This window comes from Pithys albifrons, chromosome 15 (assembly GCF_047495875.1).
Source record: "Pithys albifrons albifrons isolate INPA30051 chromosome 15, PitAlb_v1, whole genome shotgun sequence".
Lineage (NCBI taxonomy): Eukaryota > Metazoa > Chordata > Aves > Passeriformes > Thamnophilidae > Pithys > Pithys albifrons.
The window spans coordinates 12,874,420-12,887,629 of NC_092472.1; the positions used below are offsets into that span (position 1 = coordinate 12,874,420).

Below are 13,210 nucleotides of genomic sequence, written 5' to 3' on the forward strand. Positions count from 1 at the left end.
ACTCCATGTGAGTTGGAGGTCCTTGGGGAACTGCATGCTCAGAGATGCCAAGAGAAGATATGCAATGACAGAACTTTTTCTTGATTTTTCATTTTTTTTCTTGCTTCCCTGAAAAACAGCTTTGCAGAGCACTGTGTTTATCCCAAGCCACAACTTTGCCCCAAGAAACTCCTCCTTCACGCTGCCAGAATGGCAGTTTTCTGTCTTTCCTATTGCTGCATAAGGGGTGCCAGCAAGTGAGAGCAGTCTGTAGACTATTCCTGCATTTTTTCCCTTTCAGTTTGGACAAAACCTTTCAAAGGAACAAAATCCCCATCAGCTTTGCAGCCTGAGGACTAACAGCATTCATTTGAACATAACCTCTTTCCTTGTGGGCTTGGTCAAGTGGAAAAGGAGAGGAAAACCCCATATAAGAATCAACCCAAACTGGCACCACCTCAGATTTGGTGGGAAGAGTTGGGGAAAATGATGTGGGATTTTTAAAATACTTAACTATGTTTTTTATTTTCCCTTTCCCAATCTCTGTGTTAATTCTACAGTTTAAGCATCTGTGCAAAGAAAAACCTGAGGGAAGGACCACAGTATTTTGAAGGAAAATACTTCACCCTCTTCTTTTTAGCATAACCATTACCCCTTCAGCAGAGTTTCCACCACCAGGTACGTCACCCTGAGTACAATCAATGCTTAAAACATTTGAAAACAGGACTGTCACAGCCCATGAAATGTACAGGATTTAATGTCTGCAGTAGCACAAAAGCACTGTCTCCAGAGCACTTAACATATTGACAAGCTGTGTGAAAAGGGAACGTTTTTCTCCAAGTTGCCAGTTATTTTGGTTCCTCTGAGGAAAGCATCTCTATCACAATATCCCACAGAGATGGGGCCCCTTGCTGCCTCTGCAGCCCCAGATGCTGCAAGTTGTCTCAGTGCACTTTATATCAAAATAGTCACACCAATTAATCTAAACTGTGTAAGAAAATTTAAAGTTTAGGCAAGGACGTCGGTTAAATACATCAGAATATTTTCCAAGGAAGAGCTTATACACAGCAAAGGATTTAACTTCCAAGCTTTGGCTTTAATAATTTGAAAATGAAAAAAGCAATCATGCAACCAAGTGGCACTCTCCTTAATTAAGGAAGTCAATTCAGAATCAATAAAAGGGCCATTAATCTGTGGGTGTTGCTAGCTCTGAATTATGCTGATAGCCCCAAAGAAGGGACCCTGCAACCTCCAACACTTTTCCCAGGGTCTGAAGGTTTTCACACCCTGATCTGTTATTTTATGACAGACACACTGTTAGAAAATACACTGGTAGATGCCAGGAAATGCTGAAGAAGTGAACTGAAAAGTCTGAGTCTTTTGCAAAATTATTATCACTAAATTTATTCTTGTTTTGGGTCTTTTAAAGACACAAAAGCTCATGGAAGGCAAAAGGGGGATTCAGTGGAGAGGCCCATGTGCTCTCCTGGGAGCAGAGGACTCCCATACAGCAGCAGCACAAGTCAGTGTCACTTTGGGCAGCCTTCTCTTCCTAAGGGTTTTCCGAAGCGTCTCTGGCAGGATATGGAGAGGAGGAGCATAGGATTTAGCACAGTCTCTCTGTCCCTTCCTTTCCATTCTCTGAGGAAACGGGGCACTTCAGGTTTTTCAAGGGGAAAAAGTAGAGCACTACACATTATCAATCCCTTGGCTCATTCCCTCCCACATCTGGGCACAGATCACTGTGGCACATGAGGATTTACGTTATCGGTGACACACACAGATTGGCACAAAGAGAAATTACTTGGCTTGTTTAGAGCCAGAGTTTAGCAGCTTATGAAACATCTCAGTGCTATGGAAGAGAAATGCAATGAAATCCAACAGCAGAAAAGAGCTGGTTGTGTGAAGCAATTCCCTCCTCAAAAGACAATCCCTCTGGCTTCACTGGCACTTCATTACTTACAGAATATGGGGCTACCGGAGCATGCTAAACTATCACACTCTGAGTCCTTGCAGAAGTATTATATCAAAGAATATGTAGAAGCCAGATCCAGGGCAAGCAGAGGTGCAACTAAGCTGCCATCCAGGGGTGACTTAAGAAGCTTATCTGCATTATTCTGTACCACTCTCCACTGACAACATTAACAGTCATTCTAAGAAACATCTTATTTCCACCACTGCACCCCATGCATCTCCAGCTAATACCACACCCAGCAGACACTTCATTACAGGTGGTTTTTTGTAGCCCATACCCCAGAAAGCACAGTTTTAACTGGACTAGCTCCATATCTGAGAAGTCAGACTTGATCTCTTTCTTGGTTTCTATTCTCTTCCTGGTTCAGTGCTATAGCTAATCTTTTGGTGCCTCCCTTTCCCTCTTCTTTATTACCAATCCCCTGTCATCAATTCTGAGTTAGACATTTCACCTCCTCTGGCAGAAGTTCTCCAGTGTGAGATGACTAACAGACATTAAATTGTTAGTCTTCTGTTCTCTTTAAAATGTGCTCAGAGCAAATGCTAATAGCAGCACATCTCAAAAGACTCCTACCAGCATTTGTCTTGATCTTTCATTACCCATCTGTCAAAACCCTGGTGACAGTTACAAGTTTAAATCAAAGTTCAGAGGCACCTGTTAGTTTCAAAAAACTTTTGCCTCTAAGGCCTACATTTTAAGAAGCTGGGTGTGCTCGCCAAGTCCCAGCATTTGAAATGTTGGCAGAAGATGAAGTATGTGGGCATTGCACATGGTGAGAAGAGTGAGGCAATTTTCCATTTAATAAACACACAGGGACAAACAAATCACAGCCCCTGGGCAGAGCATCCAGTAAGTTTAATCTGTACCTCCCCAGAGGAGCTTCAACTTGACAAACTAGGCAGGCTAAGGTGACAAAGAACAAAAGAAAAGAGGCACCAGCTAAACAGCTGGCATGACCAAAAGTCAGGCAGCTGCCTATTTTGAGATCTGGAGATGATTAACCTGTGCTAAACTGATCAGAGAGGGAGCTACAGATGCAAACCTCTGCTCATGGAGGTTGTGGTTAGGTGTGAGGGAGGATCATGGAGAAAGACAACCCAAGAAAGCTCTCTATCCTCTTCAAAAACTCCCTCTTCTCTACTGGAGTCCCAGCTCTTTGGATCTGACCTGCAGTTTTAGGATTTGATGTATGAATTTAGCTATCCAGACTGCTTTCAACAGAAATCAGGGTGAATAAAAAGTTCAGAACCAAGTAAGAAAATTCTCCACAAAGGTCTGGCAGACTGTGATGGAAAAGTGACCTTTATTCAAACAACTGGCAACTGTTAATCACAAAATCATCAGCCGCAGCCCAACACTAAGTTTATTTTGCCAAGTATTTGTAGTGCCTGCTGCAGACTATTACTCTCATATATTTCCAACAGTTGCAGCATATTTGCCACTTTTAAAAATGGTTTATTTTAATTTGAACATCATACATCTATTGAAAAACACTTGAAAGCAGACTACTGTCTACATCTTTCTGGTAATTTCTAGATACTGATGAATGCCAGAATATGCCACAGTGTGTCCTTTAGAAAGGACAGAGTTGGCTTGATGCTTTACCAGATATCCTAGAAGTTTGCTAGATTAGGCACAACTTACTTTTTCTTAAAAGCAGAATTTCTACATGAAAACATTAGCTTTGGATTTCTATTTCTGTTTTCCTGTTTCTCAGAAAACTCCTACATATACCAAACAAAATAATTTATGGTCATCACATCCCAGCTGTATATTGAAACGAGTATGGAAAATAGTTTGCAGCACAGCCAAACAGTACACTCCTATGCAGAAATCATTTTGCAGCTCCATTATTTGCCATCAGCCAGAAATACTATGCTTCAAGGATTGATTTTGTTACTCTGAGCAGAAATGCTGTTTCCATCTCTCTGTCTTGTTACAGGAGACTTGGCAGCTCAGCAAGTGCCTTGTTACTAATCCCATGGTTTCATTCATAGCACCTGGAGGTCACAGAGTTGAAGCTGCCAACCTCAGTGCCCTGTGCACATCTATGTCCTGATCAACCCTTCCTTGGCTTAACCTTCATCTTGTCTGCATATTCCAAGCAGCTTTAAAAAACAAACTGGAAGTTTGCTCTAAACAACAAGAGGCACACAAAAAAAGCACATGCAGCTTAAAGGTTTCACTGCCTCAATGCAACAGGACCTGCAGGAATCCGACTCACTTTTTTTGTGCCAGTCTCTGAAATTGGACGCAATAAATCAAGATCAGGCTATAAGCAAAGCAACGTGTCTTTTTCAGTGGATGGCAGAATACAAATACAATAATTCATTCTGATTATGGTGTTTGATTACTGAGTGTAAAAAAAGGTTCAAGCAGAATGTAACTTTTAATTACACTACTTTATGGAAGTTCATTGCAAAGCCAGAAGCTCTTTCAGGGTCTTGGAAATGTTTGCCTCATTCCTGATAAAACCTGAAATATGTCTCAGTGCCTTCCACAGCCTCTGGGCATAGTCTGTATTCGTTCTTGCAGATCTCACTGTTGATTTGCTATATTTTGCTACTGCTACCCTGGCAACCCTATGAAACACAAAAAGCTGATTTCTGTGTCTCTCATTTATATAAAAAATGTGTTTAGATACTTCTAAATAAACAACACCTGCTATCTAATGCAAACCCATGCAAGACTGTAATATGGTTGTTATTATGCAAATTATGGTTGACCAAGAGCTGCAAATAAATGCACCTCAGAAGCTGTGCATTTCCTCTGCAGACATTACACTGAGCATGATGCATATTCCTCCCTGGGAAATCCTTGACATAAAAATGGTGGCCTAAGGCTGTAGGAATAAGGTCGGATTTGAACTGAATATACTACGGCTATTTGAATATGTCTTATATGTGTAATTGAGGGCAGAAATACTCCCAGGTGATTTTTTTTACACTTAAATATCTCAAAAAATAATTGATTCATTTACACAAACCTTTCAACCCCCCAGCTGGCATCAATATCCATTTGTGAAATTCAGACAAACTAAGAGCAACTCACATTTCCCTATCTCCTGTATTTTGTTAAAAAAACCCCCAACTTAGCAGTCTCTATCACCGAAGTGAAACAAAAGCTTGAAGAACTCAAGGAATCTCATGTTTGTATTAATACAAAAGCCTGTTCTCTTCTGGGCATAACAAGAGCATTGTGGTCTTCTGAAATTAAAATCAGTTCTCTTTTTCCTTACCACTTGTTTGTCCCCTCCCCCAGCACCAGTTCATGGTGTGGGGAAGTGTGGAAAGGGGACAGAAATGCAGGTTGCAACTTTACATATGGAGAGACAATGCAAAGAGTTAGAAAAGCCACAGGGGTGGATGCCGTAGTTAGTGTCAGTTGCAGAAATGCAGGAGAGAAAATACTTTCAAGAGATGTTGCACAGGAAAAGCAGAAGCATTTCACAAAACCTCAGAGATGGGGAAAAGTGAGAAGTGACACCACTGCTGTGAGCCTGTGGGGACACGGTGTGGTGGTGGAGCTGTCAACATCAGTGGGAAAAGGAGGAGGCTGGGAGGATTCTGAAGGATAGATAAAGAGCTTGAGGCTGTTGGGCTTCAGTTGTCAACAGGACATCCAGGATCTGCCAAGGAAAAGGGAATGGAAAGAAAGAAGCCTGTGACTCATCAGCTTGGGATGGCAATTAAAACCTCTATGCCATGAGCTGCTCTGTCAGCAAAGCCCCCCTCTTGCAGCATGGGTGGAAGCTGCTCAACACGTGGCATTTTCGACTCAATTTCCTAGAGAAATAAATGCAATCCATTATTCGTGGCCACCTCCTAATTATATTCACATGGAAATGAAGCATATATAGGTTAGAGGTTGGCCTGGGCTGTCCCAACAAGCCAACACGGTCTCCTGGATTTAGATCATCATACACTGCTGAGCAGCTGACAAAAGAGATAGAGACAAACTTAAAAAGCAGTTTTTAGACACTTATTCCTTACATGGTAATTAGAGCCAGTTGATTAGGCTCATGGCTAAATTAGCCAGCTGGCCTTTGAGTCTTGCTGGGGCAGCTCTCCTCCCTATCACTCTAGTTAGCACTGAATTTTTTAAGGCCATACTATGTTATTATCATTTCCAGAATCTGCTCTGTTCATTTTCTTGCCTTTTCATCTCAAAATGGCCATGGACTTGGAACACTTCAACACTCAAGTCAAAGAGGAAAAGGCAAGATGTGTGTGTGTGTAGCTTTCCACCTGAAACTGAGAGGCGTCACACCATCACTCCCAGGGATTTTTATTTCTACATACAAACCACATCTATTCACCACTAATGAAACATTTATGTCTCTTCCAACTAAACAAATGGTACCACCTTAAAGTATAATGGAATGTGGAGTCCACCTCCCTTCCCCCAGGACATCTCTCTCCCCACTCTCCAGCACCCAGGGAAGGTTACACCAAGTTCCCACCATAATTGCCCTGCTTAGGCTCAGGTGAGCATCCTGACCTGGATGAGGATGAGCATAATCTCTCTCCAAAATATCTTTGTACCTGACAGGGTGATACAGAATCTGAGAAAGACCTCTAGAGGGAAATCAGAACTATACACAGGGTTTCCAAAATCCTTGAGAAATCCCCACTGCTAAGCTTTCCTTCAGAAATCCTCATTGTAATCACTTCACAACCACACTTGTCCATGTAAGCTGGGCTTGAGAAGCAGCTCAGACTGCATCAAGCTTTCCAGCTTGTAAAAACAGCGTCCTGTTTGCAGTCATACAAAATGGGCTATCGTCCCTCCCCAGTCCCAGCTTTTCTCACAGGAAATGCCCACGAGGCAGTGTTAGACAGTTTTTCAGCTTTATATTTCTTTTTGGGCTCTCAGAAACTTCTGCCTGCAGCCTGGCCAAGGAATAGCCCCAAGGAGAGCCACATCTGGGCTAGCACATAAAGTTAAGCTCCTCTGAAGTACAAAACAGCAAACAGCCCCTCAACACACAACTGTGGGTTGTAGGTGCAGATTTTAGATGGAAGTCAGAATTCAAAGCAAAGTTTAATGGCATTTGCTGTTCAGAAACAAGCCTGTCTTATTATTATTTTTAGTACATTTCTCAGACCTGCCATTATGTACTTCTGATTTACAGTTTTAATGCCAGGCAACTGTGCTACCTTTATTCTTCCCTGCAGGATTACGTGAGAGTATTCTTTAGAGAGAATATCACACTGGGCTAAGGTTAAAAAACAATCAAGACATGTAGCAAGCTCCAAGGTGCCTTCCCGTATCTCTGAAATATAAATGATACCCTGGCATAAAAGATTCTGAAATACATAGCCATAAAGTCAAAGCTCTGCTAAGCAAATAACAAATACAAGAAGAAGCTCTGCTTCCAAAAGCTCTGAATCACATCGGCAGCTATGTTATGTGTGAAGCTAAAATATTTCCAAAAAAGCCAAAAGCTGTCACCAGCAGGTAGCAAAACACCGGCCAGTTCTTAGACTTTGATTATAATTCACACAGAAATACACACTGGGGGGATGGACCTACAGCTTAGAAAAAGTGCAGTCTGTGTTTCTTGGAGACTTTTATATCCAAGTAAAGACTGAGGGTCTTGCACTTTTCTGCAATGACACACAGTAACTAACTTGTAACAGCTAAATACTAACACATACCAGAATGTCAACCAATTTGGGAATTCTTTATGCCTCCTGAGAGCCCACAGCACCACTGGATACAATCAGTCAAAACACACAATCTTGCTTTGCTTTAAAAAACTCTGTCCCTTAACAACTGAGCAACTGAAGAATAAAGTCAATGTACACTGAAGAACTTATTGAAGTTGGTCATGGTCTATATTCATGAAATCAACACCTGCATTTTAGGACTCAAAATGAGACCATGAGCCCTTTTTTTTTACCCTTTTTTCCTTTTTTTCTTTTTTTTTAATGAAAAAACATTGTTCTTTTGCCAAAAAAAGCAAGAAAGCCTTTTTTTAAAGCCCTTCTGGGCAAACCATCTCCTGAAGATTCAACAAAGCTTCTGCCACTGAGATGCAGCACCTATACATAACAGGTTCTGGTGTTCGAGATGGGTCTTCCAAATACATCAGCCACAGTTCAAACAGCAATTCATATTTCTCAGTGTGGATGTGAATTCCTCCGTCAAGGAATTCCTCCACCTTTTTCTTCCACACAAGAACCACAGTGGGCAGTTACCAGATGAAGGAGAGTGGATAAACTGAGTGTCTGTGCTACAAGGAAGCACATATTCCTGGCTGCTGTAAAGTAATATTATGGAGCACAGAAAATTACTCCAGCAGATAACAATATCAAAGTCTCAGAGTTTAAAAAAAAATCCCAGCAAGATCAGGGCCAAGGCTCAAGTTCTTTGCAGGCCAAGTCAGGCAGGTTCTTGCCCATCTCACCTGCATCTCTTCTCAAAGCTGCAGGAAGGAGCAGTCTCTGAGCCAGGTTTATTATCCCTGGACTACCAGTTTGCAGCCAGGGAGTTTCCACAATTTCTAAAGGCATGAGCAGTCTGTGAGGATGAAGCACAGAAAAAGAAGGCATACTGGGTTGTCTATTCCCATCACAAAGTTCTTGAGCTGTCCCAGCCACAACAAGGGATGTGCAGAGGCATCCAGGGCTTGGATGTGCCCACTGCAGGCACACGAGTGGGAGATGCACAAGGGAAACCCACTAAAGAACAGAAATATTGATCCAATGGGCCATGGTCCAGGCAGGAATCACCAGCACATGGGAAATGTAAACACACTTCCATACCTTCTCTAAACCATAGGCTCTATTAGTTTAACCTGTGTCATTCCAATTGTCTTTTCTTCTTGTTCTTTCTCTTTTTTTTTCCCCAGGCATATAAGCCTTCTTGAATGTGAAATACTTGCCAGAAGACATAAAGGATTAATGTCAGAGGGCTGACATACAGCATGAAAGACAATGAGCCAGACTTTTCCTAAATCTGAAACGCAGCCGGCAAAGTCTCTCCCACAATTTTTCTTCTTATTCCACATTTCAGAAGCAGTCATTGAATTTTTTATCACAGTGAATTTTTACTTTTTTTAATGACCGAGAATACAGAGAGTTATGTATTGAGTAATTAAAGCTAAAGGTGCATAACAGTATCTCTGCTAAGGCGTATATATAAGATTATGCAGATCATTAGTCAGCTAACTTCAAGCACTGTAACATGCTACATGCTGAAATACCCTGTAATCTGTTTTACAAAAGAAGTCACAGTCAGTAGTGATCAACCTGATTTGCCTGACAAAACCCTACAAAATTTCCAAAGAAAGTGCAGACCAAAGGACTGTCTTCAAAAATCCTGTCAGAAGGCCTGTTTTTGCTACTTACTTTCTGTAATCCCCCATAAGCAACCACAAGCTGGTGGAGGTCCAGGTGCACGAGGCTGAGAGGCACTTCCACCACCCCAGCACGGATCCATGGCACGCTGGCTGCTCACATCCCAGAGGTAATCATCTATCAAGCCCAGGATAAACATCTGGCAAGTTTCATATTAAAAGTGCCAGAATGAAATAAGTAATATCCTGAATGCACATCCAAGTGTTTCAGTGCAATGCAAGTAAAAACCAGAAAAACAAAAATAATCCTGTCTGCAGGACTAACCCTTATAATCGTGCAGCCTCCAAAGATTAAGTAAAAACACATAGGCACCAGCTTCATTTATCACCAGCAGGTCTAGTTGGTTACATTGCACAGAAAATTAATGTTATATATAACTCTAAATTCAAGTTTGCTTTCCTATCTCCTATTTATGACAAAGACAGAGCAGTGAGAAGCAAAAATGAAAATATTCTTTGTAAGTAAGATCCCAGTTCAGCAGAGTGCTGGAGCACTGAGGCAGCTCAAATTTGCATGGTATTGTTCAGGCACCCAAACTGCAAGTAAAAACAACCAAAATCTTCAGAATGCAAGACCAGCTTTCTCCAAACAAGTAATCCTAGTGTAGATGGATCTTTTCAATTCAATTTCCAAGCAAAGCAATGTTTTGTGATTTAGTCCCACTAAACCTTAACAAAACAGCACAAGGAATGCATCTTTATCTCAACTGTTTATACAGTCTATCAATATTAAAATAATCTGGCATGGACTGGCTTGCTAATAAGCCAGCATTTCAGAGATGTTGCAAAACAAAACTGTCTTAAACATGAGATTTGTAAAGGATATAAAACATAAAAACTATGAAGAAAAAAAAAGTTGTCATTTGGCAGAGCAAGATTAAAAAAAACAATTACAAGGCTGAGTACATTAAATTAAACTTGGTGCAGTCATTCCTGACAGAAGTCCTACTGTCAGTAATTGCACATATTTGGACTTGTAATTGTTAAAAATATCATACTGCAAGTGTTTGATGCATCTAAGATTCTCCTGCTGAAAAGCCATACAGAATTCCCAATAGAAATCTCAGGTTTTGTTTGAACATGAGCTTCTGTAATATTTGATTCTTTGCTGCTTGCTCTTTTACTGTTTATTGCCTTGGGATCAAAGATCCATTTTGTAGAGGAAATAAATTCTAAATCATTGTTTGAGTGCTCCTTTACCACGAGAGACATAAGAGCAAGTGCCAAAGTGATTGAATCCCATTTGTCTCCCCAAATTCTTGGTCCTCTAGGGATTCCAGAACGACAATGTCAGACTGCAATGGTTTAATAGGGCTGCTGTTGCCTAAATACTGTGGCTTTTGTTTTCAGTCATCAAAACCCCAACTCAACAAATATGCCCAGCAAAGGCCAGCAAACAGATTTCAGGTGAGGCCTGAATTCTCTCTCAGCAGATACTACCCTAAATTACACCTATTAAATGGATGTGGTGTTAAAGGGCTCCAAGTCAACAGGCATGAAATGCCAAAACAAAGCCATGCACCACCATTTAATTGATGAGCCAGCCAGACACTCAATTTTATACAATAAACCAAAATCTAATCCTGTTTCTGTACTTCAGATCATGCTAACTTACATGAAGTAAGATAGACAGATCAAGCAGGACAGGACAAAGTCAGGAGGGATGCCCAATTATTTAATTAGTAAAATTATTCTTGCTGGTTTATGTGTATTTCACTGATATTAAATATTTTTGTCTTACAGTGTGATCTCTAGACATTTCAATAGATCTACCAAGAGTTACATGACCACTGTCATGGTTCACAGGCTGATGTTTGAGACACAACCCCATTTGTATTGCTGCCTCTAGAGCAAACCTCCTGTCTAAAACACACCTACACCTTGCACAGTAAGCATTTGAGACAGTCCTGCTCTGGTCTTGAGGAAAATATAGTTCAGTAACAGAGTTTGACACCCACCACGTCCAAAATCACTGAAGAACATGAGCACCCAATTTCTAGGCAGGTTAAAGTGACATTCTGGGCCAACAGAAAAATCTTTTCCCAATCTGTACACCTGAATTGCATTATAGTAGAGGACTCTTTATTCTCACTTCAAACATAGGCTTTTTCTTCTGAGTTTCTCCATATCAGTAGAGACAGATGTTGGCAGAGGTTCAGGTAGCACCATGTCTGTGGGACAGGTGAGTCCTCATTGACCACAATTCAGCCCCAAGCCTTTTTAAGCAGATAAATTAAAGCATATGTGAAGTTTTCTTTAGCTCAAGGAAATTATTTGTGTGCCAAGTTAAGACTTGGGCTTCTGTATGCTGTTGAACGAGGATACTGCTTGGCTAAGTCAGAGCTGCAGATTGGAAGAAAGAAACTAGCCATCAATATATGTCTGTGGTATACCAGGAAAAAGTTACTATCTTTGTTCAATACCTTCAACAATATAGTTTTGCCAGACTCCAAAGCAAATCAGTTATTCAGGCATGTGAGTGGCAGCTGGTGAGATCTCCTCTAACAACTCTCCTGTTCCTCTTAAGCAGATTGTGAAAATTTTAAATCAATGCTCTTAAAAAAGCACACTCCTTTGGGAGCATTAAAAGAGTTGCTTATGAAATTTCAGAAAAATTGTCCAGAAAAACTTACTACATCTCATCTGGCTCCAGGCACTTCACCTTTTTGGTGTCTGCTGAAGTGAGATGTTCCCCACATCACATTGCTTGTGTGGCTAAACTTGGATTAAAACCTCCACAAGTCTAACAAAGCTTTTGCCACAACTGCCATCCCCACATGGCCCCTCCAGATACCTTGCTCTGGTCATCTCACCCTGCTCTGATGAAGTTTGGATGCATAGGACAGGTCATACAACTAACAAGACCTCAAGACCTCACCTCCATGTCTTGAGAGTCAGGACAGAAATGGGAAAAAACACTGAAGCACACTATGGAAATCTCCACCTGTGTAGACATTGCCAAGCATGATGGGGATGCAAAACCTTATTATTGACTATGGATGGCTGTTTGTTTGCCATGACACATCAGGCACCTCCTCTCTCTCCAGAAAGCTTGGTGAGCATGGGGCTCGAGCGGCAGGGCCACCACGACAGGGCAGCTCAGCAGTCAGATCTCTGGTGGCCTCATTAGCTGAGCTCTCGCAAGCACAGCAGCCAAGCGCTGTCCCAGATTTTCACACACCAACTCTGACGTTTATAAAGTACTTTCAGTCATGACAAGATCAAAAACTCAGCATTCTTTCAAATCTCACAATAACTCTCAAACACTCTCAGCACAATGCTGGGGGAAAAAAAAACACTAAAAAACCAACAACCCACAACTGAAAGTGATAAAGCTCTTATGAGATAAAACTGGAGGAATGATGAGATTTGTCCCCCACCTCCACCTCACTCCAGGCTTCATTTAATTTCTGCAACGTACTTTGCTCTTAGAGAACACTAATCACATTACCTCCTGGTCAGGCCTCATTTGCAATCACTGCAGTCCTTCCCATCAGCTCTTCTGCCAGCAACTTAGTCACTTGTGGCTCTTGTTGGACTCTCAGCCATCTACTCCTATGATGATATTTAAATGTCAATGTGATACAACTCCACTTTGCATGGTAGAGCATCATCCTCCAGCCAAGCTTAAACAGAAGTTGCATCAAGGCTTGTCGTCTAAATTATTTGTTTTGAGTTGTATAAAGGGACTGTGTTCTTTATAGATTTTACAATAAAAACTATTGATCAAAACTAGGTTTTTCATGTGCTTGCACTTTAAAATTACTAAAAGTGACTGGGGTGGAAGGGAGTGTAAATGTTGGGAGTACAGCAGAAAGGAGCCTCTCTTGGTCACAGCAGATTATATAGAAGGTACCAGCATAGAAAGACATATCAGAAATTGTGTATTCATA

At 41.2% G+C, this 13,210-nt stretch overlaps 1 protein-coding gene across 4 annotated transcripts in view; it reads right to left on the reverse strand.

The window, feature by feature from the left end:
* SGCD (sarcoglycan delta) overlaps positions 1–13,210 on the reverse strand; it is a 218,125-nt gene that overhangs the window by 179,410 nt on the left and 25,505 nt on the right. The window lies entirely within an intron of this gene.